The sequence below is a fragment of the Prosopis cineraria genome, unplaced genomic scaffold (genome assembly GCF_029017545.1).
Source record: "Prosopis cineraria cultivar Desert tree isolate PC_DT_omini unplaced genomic scaffold, ASM2901754v1 PC7, whole genome shotgun sequence".
NCBI lineage: Eukaryota > Viridiplantae > Streptophyta > Magnoliopsida > Fabales > Fabaceae > Prosopis > Prosopis cineraria.
Genome location: NW_026555338.1, coordinates 31522579 through 31530191, shown reverse-complemented (window position 1 = coordinate 31530191; position 7613 = coordinate 31522579).

The following is a 7613-nucleotide window of genomic DNA, read 5'->3' as shown; positions in this document are numbered from 1 at the left end:
ATCAGAATTTTCTCTTTTCATTCAGTTTCTATGCCACCTTTCTATCACTTTTGCTTTGATTTCTTCTTAAGACAATATGCTGCATCTTCTTCTGTTGCTGCTCAAGTTGTCGTCATTTGAGTTTGATTCCTCGTAACTAGGGTTATGACAATAATCTCCTTTATCATAGTCATTTTGATGGTTTCTGTAATGATAATAATGTGGCAAATCACATTGATTTCTACTGATAGATGGTGAAGAAGATGATGACGATCTCTTCACAAAACCCACTGATTCCACCACCATTTTTCTTGTTCCCCTCCTCCAGGTTCTTGATGCGTTCTTGAAGATCTTTCATGTACTTCACTGCTGTTCCAAGTATTGAAGCTTTATCCTTCTGTACACCAAAAAAATAAATTAAATGAAACAAAAAGGTTATATAATGGATTTTATTCCATGTGACTGACTGCAGATACAAACACTAAAGAAGGTCTATCATGTAAACGAAACTGATTAAGAAGCATGTGCTATTTCACATTGAGAACTGGAAGAATATTACGTCTTCTTTAACTTATAACTAAATAGAAATATTAATCCAACTGTAAGAGAATATATGGATATGATGAAGACAAAATTCAACTTTAATTTTGTATAAGAGTAAATTAAGCGCGTCATCAATTCCAAAGCTAACTAGACAATGAAAGGCTCTCATATAACCACCTAGAGCCTGGATCACCTGGTAAGAAATTGTTTCTTGAGTTTAAGCTTTGAGAATGTGTATGAGTGTTAAAATCGATCAGTAGTTGAGTTTGCCGTCCAAAAGGATTCATCAATACTCAATCTAGATTAGTCTAGACCCCGTTAAATCTCCTCAGCTTCACATGAAACAAGCTAAGGATACCGGATAGTTCTCATATAATTATTTTTTTCCGTTGACGCAAGTCAAAGCCAAAAATAATGGAATCGCTACTGCATATTTCAGTACCGGTTAACTGATGCCAAAAATAAGTGCTAAAAAAATTAAATATTTTATACGTTAGTGGGTGAGAATGAACAGTATCTTCTTATTGCCAGGTATCACTTTTGAGAGAGCCAAGAACCTCTGGTTAAGGTCTCGTCTTCGCTCTCTCTCAACTACTATGTGTTATGGAAGGGGCAAGGCAGTCTTTTTGCTTCTAATCCACTTGTTTTCTTTTGATTGGCTCTTGTTCATGGCTGCATCAATCTCAATCTTCATACAATTTTTCTTTGCAGGTAATATTTTCCGAGCATCGTGACGACGATTTCCTTCCAAATAAGAAAATGAGAGAGAAGCCTCAGAGAAACTGAGTCCGAGAGGAGTAATGGAACTAGTTTCAGTTTGATTATACAGTGTCAGATCTGCCAATTGATGATGATGATCAGTTATCTCTTTCTGACCTGCAGTAATTTCAACATCAATGGACAATGAAGAAGACGAAGACATCATTTTCGCTGTGCAGAATTCTGGGAAAAAATTGCAAGGATCCACTTCCATTTCCTGAGAAAATTCAATGCATCAGGAAATTAGAGGTTTAACTGTTCCAACATATATAAATATTAGTTAGTTATATCGAAAATGATAAAAATTTGAATTCCATGCAATTTAAGTTTCCCGCATAAACAAGAATTTAGAGAGAAAATATAAACACCGATTGAAACAAGAGAAAAGGACGTAAAAGAATTATCTTACAAGATCATGTGGCCATTTTTCAAATGAGTCGTCGTCCATCTATATAACTTTCACCAAAATGAAAAACTTTAGGTTGATCTGGGAAATGAACGAATTATCTTTAATTTATTCGAAAGAAATAGGATTTATTTTACACACAAACAAAAGCTTATCGCCAAAGAAATTTCCCACGATGCTTCAAAATTATTGCACGTTTTCAAATATAGATCTTTTCATTTTATTTTTTGTTTTGGTCCTTGTTTTAATATTGATACTTTCTCTGTGTAATTATTATTATTAGAAAACCAGTTCATGATTTGTGCATGTCTAAAAAAAAAAAAAAAGAATCATAAATAATCGCTCTCTTCTCTCGTTCATAAAATAAAATACTCGTAACAAAATCATTAATTTTTAAGATCAAATTTATTTTTTTCAGAATAGTACAACAAAATAAGTAATCGTAATAGAAAATATAACTTTAAATCCTTACACTTCACACATAATTTATTATTGATTCCTACATTTTATTTTCGACATTCTAAGTTCCTACAGTTTTCTTCGTCTGCACTTTAGGTCCCAACACTTTTTAAGGGGTGTTAACGTAACATTAACGATATTAATTATGATGATATAGATAATAACACTATTAATTATATGGTTATGTGCCAGTTAGTGGCTGTTTGGCTGATGTATTTTTTTAATATTTATTGTATATAAAAGTAAGATTTAAGATTATGAGAAAATGTCACGTGTTTATTTTTAGTTTTTCTACAATTATGTGTTTCAGGAAGTCTTTACTGAGAGTCTGTATTTGTCAAGTTTGGGGTTAAGTTCGAGATAGTTTATTATTTTTTTAATATATATAAAATATATTATTTAAATTTAGAGTTAGGACAGTTTTTTTTCATCACTTTCTAATTATTAAAAAAATACTCTCTCAAATTTTATTTACAGGACATATTCTATAAAAAAAATTTGGTCCAAAATATAAAACACTTTGTAATAATTACACTACTTTTTAAATTTTATGCTTTCTTGATTAACGTGAAAATATTTAATGTAGTTGCATTACTCCCTCCGTCCCTATATATAGGAAGTCTTCTAAAACCTTTTTTTTTCTCTAAATATAAAGGGTTGTTAGCATATTTTAATGAATAGACTATTATACCCTTATTAAATTAAAAAGAAAAAAAGATAACTATTCTCATTAATTTACTTTGAAGAAAGAGATTCATTTTTAATTTTCAATAATTAAGGGTAAAATTGGAATGTTGCTATACTTTTAATTAGATAACTAACTTTTATTAGTTTGCATGATTTAGTTAAAAACACCTTATATATGGGAATGGATGGAGTATTTTTTAAAGCCAAGGGTGAAAATAAAAATACATATCATTTTTTTTATAATATAAAAAAAAGACTAACTTTTTTTAAGATGCATGAAATAGTTAAAAGTGTCTTATAATAAAAATAGGAGGGAGTACACATTAGCTTTTCTTTCTTTTTTTCCCCGAAGAAAAAATACACATCTGCAGTAACTAACACGTCATCATATAATTAACAGTGCTATTGTCCATATCAATATAATTAACATCATTAATGTCACGTCAGCACCCCTCTAAAAGTGTAAGGACCTAAAATGTAAATAGAAAAAATTATAGAGACTTCAAATATTAAAAATAAAGTGTAGAAACTAATAAAAAATCACATGCAAAGCGTAGGGATTAAAAGTTATGTTTTTCTTATATAAAAACTTGGAAAAACCAAAAAACAAAAATACTTCCTAACATTTTTTAAGGGGTTAAATATTTAAAAGTATAAAAAAATTTTAATATTTCAAAGTGTAATTAATGTTTTTTAAAATTTTCATAATAAATAAATCACTTTATATTTATTTTAAAGTAAAACACCTTATTAAATAAAAATGTATATAGAAATATGTTGTTAGTTTGAAGGCAATTAACTATTCTATTGAGAAGTAAAATTTAACTAAAAATATTTTATACTTTTTAACTGAGTACAGTATGCAAGTAACTCCCATCAATATAATCTCTTTCATCATCTTAATCCATGTATCGTTAAGAACTTCATATATAATGTAGTCTGAATTCAACGAAAACATGGGCTTCACTAATTAATCATAAATCCATGATCGCCGTTTCCATTAAAAATATATAAATATTGTTGGCTTTTGTTGACAACCGTATATTTCTCTTATAAATGTTTTTATGATCTCTTTCAAAGTGAGAGTCTATGAAGGATATGCATTATGTTCATCGCTTAGTGGTCTGCATGACTATGTAATGATGTGCTCAAATTTCATAATTTTTATACCCCTTCGAATTATAATATAGATCATTATTAATTAATTTATATTTTTTAAAAAAATTTAATTAATATCTTGATTTAAAAAAAATTCACATCTTTTGAATTATACTTCTAAATATATAGTAACTATTACATTTGACTCATTTAAAATATCTTTATTAATTACTCAATAAAGTACAAATGTAATTGAAAAAACATATATAGTACGTATCCAATATCTTATATTTTGAATTAAATAAAATTTTTAAAAAATAACTTATATTATGGTTCTTTTTTTTTTTTGGACCCAGACAAGTGCATAGGCAAGAACACAACGTGTTGCGCTTTACCATATACTCTAAGGCTTTGTTTGGTATGATTGAATAGTTTTTAATGGAATCAAAATTGAACTCGGAATTGAAATCAGAATTGAAATAGAAATGAATTACAAAAATATGTTTGGTATGTCAGAAAAATTAGATGGAATCCTTACATTACTTTTATTTGGTACGTAAGACATGAAAATGAAATTATACTTAAAAGACAAAAATACTCCTATATAAAAATTAAAATAAAACATAATAAAAGCTTAATTGTGTTTCAATTTCTTTATGTATTTTATATGTTAATGAAATATTATATAGATGATAGATATTATTTATAAGTAAAATATTTTACAAAAAAAAATATTTTAATTTCCTCATATGTTTAGTATATAAATAAAATATTAATTTTCACATTTTAATTTTCAGATTGCATCGGTCGTCGTCCGTCGTCCTTCTTGTTGTCGATCTTCCCACTGCTCTCTCGTCTTTGCTTGGTCTGCCACGCCTAATGATCATTTTTAGGTGTGGTTGGGGTTATATGTTTTTAGGGCAAAATTGTCTTTTTAAAACTTTTATGAAGGTAAAAGTGTCTTAAAAGTCACAATTCTATGAAATTACCCTTGATTCCATGACTTTAAACAAAAAATCGAATTCAATCTATTTTTATGGAATCAGAATTCTCGAAAATTATGATTCATATCTACCAAACATCACTTTATTCAAATTTTTATCCCAATTTCATTTCCATCTCTACAATTTCAACCTACCAAACATGGCCTAAAACACAAGTACTAGCTTGTATCCACATATACTCACTGGTGTTTTGCCTTCTCCAATAGATTGCAAAACCTTCATGGAAATGTTCCAAAAGATTGCTGAATTGCTGATCTGATATCCTTGAGAACTTGAATATTGACTAGAATTTGCAGAAGCATGAAAGATTAAGAGCATATAACGACGCAGAGAAGAAAGAACCAGAAGGATCAAAGACACTGAGAAGAAATAGTGAAATACTGTTTACTAGCAGCATAAACCATCTTATACCCGTTTGGCACAGACAATTGTTTTTACATATCATTGTTTTGCATAGAAGTACAAGTGAAATATAAAAATATATTTTTTATGTAAAGGGAAGTTAAATAATTTTTTAAATATTATATTTATATTTTAAAAAGACTAAAATATCTTTAAAAAAAAATGAAAAATCCCATTGAGCACATCTGAAGCTCCATTCCTCCAATTTCTCTAACAATCACTCTCAATTGTATTGGAAGTGAGATGGATGGTGGGTTGGGATCGATGGGTCTAGGTCTAAAGAAAAAGAAGAAGATAGGTGGCCATTGAAGCTATGTGTTTGCGTTTGATGGGTCTCGTCTGGGGTTCGTAAAAGTAGCAGCTTGGCAGACATTAACCAAATCCGTGAAAAGTCTTTTGCAAAATAATATTCAATCTAAGGCATCAACTTCAATCCAACTAATATCCAATCCGTTATTAAAGCGATCCCAACCCCACACATGAAATCGGAGCCAAACCTTCGAGCATCAATTCGAATCAGGTCAAGACGCTATTTGAGAAATCAGAGCAACGGTTGCTGTGCCTAGTGGAGGACCATCGCTGTCATTGCTAGCAAAGGATTGTCACCATAGTTGCTTGCGGAGGACCGTTGCTCTTGCTGGGTGAGTCAATGAAAAGCTAGCAAAAGCATGGCAGAGGGAAAGAGAAGGTGGGGGTAAAGGGGTAAATGGAAGTCAGTTCCATGGGTTGAGGGATGGAACCACTTTCATCGATTTTGATGGAATTGGATTTCACTTAACATAACAACCAGCTTTCGTGCTACCAAACAGGCAAAAATTAGTTCCACTTTCACTTTCCCTTTCCTCTGCCTAATTCCTTGCTATCAAACAGCCTATTACGTTTCAATTTTTACTAAATACATGTGACTGTATTGATTTTCATGGTTATTTAACGCTTTAGATTTGTTTTTGTGTACTTGAAATCAATCCAGCAACCTCTTTTTAGGGGGAAAATGTTATAGTTACTGTCGTTCTTTGGTTGATTGTTATTAGTTATAATTACATATTTTCTCAGTTATGAACATTTTTTAACAATAATTAGCATATCAATAAAATTTTTATTCTTATGAAAATATATATTATTTATCCTTTTTATCCTTAGTTTCAATTTATAAAGAGTGAAAAGATAATAAATTTACAAACACAATAAACTAAGTTAATAAATACAAAAGATAAAATAGAAAATACTTTTTTACAAATAATAAGGTGTTTATTTTTTGAATCAGGATTAGTTAAGAAACATGCTGACATTTTAAACAGGAGGAATTATTAGTTATTCGTTAAATTCTGTTATTACACCTATAACTTTTGTAATAAAAAAAAAAGGACAAAACTTGAGTGAATGAGTGAGCATTAAATAAATGGTTAAAGTTTATTTTTGACATTGAAATATATCCTCAAAAACAACCAATATCACAAACTTAAATTTAGTATATTATTTTTCTTAAACTTTAAAGAACGGGACATTCTTGCCCCTGCACCTTTCCTTGGCTTTAACACGAGATATTACACAATCCAATGCCCAACTTTTTCTCCTGTAAAAGCATCTTGAAGTTGATTTGGAGTTTGGATGTTGAGGTTCTTAGATCCTATTTAGTGGTGTGATCTTTTCAAAGAAATAAGAGTAGAATTAATCATTTATTATTATTTTTCTTGGTAAGAAGAATTAATCATTTACTTTGTTTCCTGTGCGTGTTTGGAAAAATTCACAATTTCTTCGTGGGCATGTTTTGATTTCTGTTTTTTTTCCCCCTTGAAATAGTTTTTTGTGTTAATGAGGTTCACAAATCTTGATCCCAAGATCCAAATCTATATATAAATAATTAAAACAAAGTCCACATCACTTCCATCACTTTTTTTAAAAAAAATTATAAACCAGTTAATTTTCGATCCCTAAACTGAAAACTCTCTCAATTGATAGTTACTACTGGATTATTTAAAAAACTATTAAGACTAAATTGTAAAGTCAAAAGACTACACCGATTAAGCCGGTCCGAGTGAAAAAGTTGAAGGGACTAAATTGTTTCAAAGTTAAAGATTACGGACTAAATTGATAATTAAAAAAATAATAATAAAAATCAAAACAAATATTTCCCTACTTCTTATTCCATAAAAGAGTTTGAACTTCGTATCTATACCACTTATTTCTTCGATTCAATATTCCAAACGATACACCTAACATTGTCATTGCAGGATCATTTCTACAAACAATACACGCGCACACGGGTAAGTGGCTTG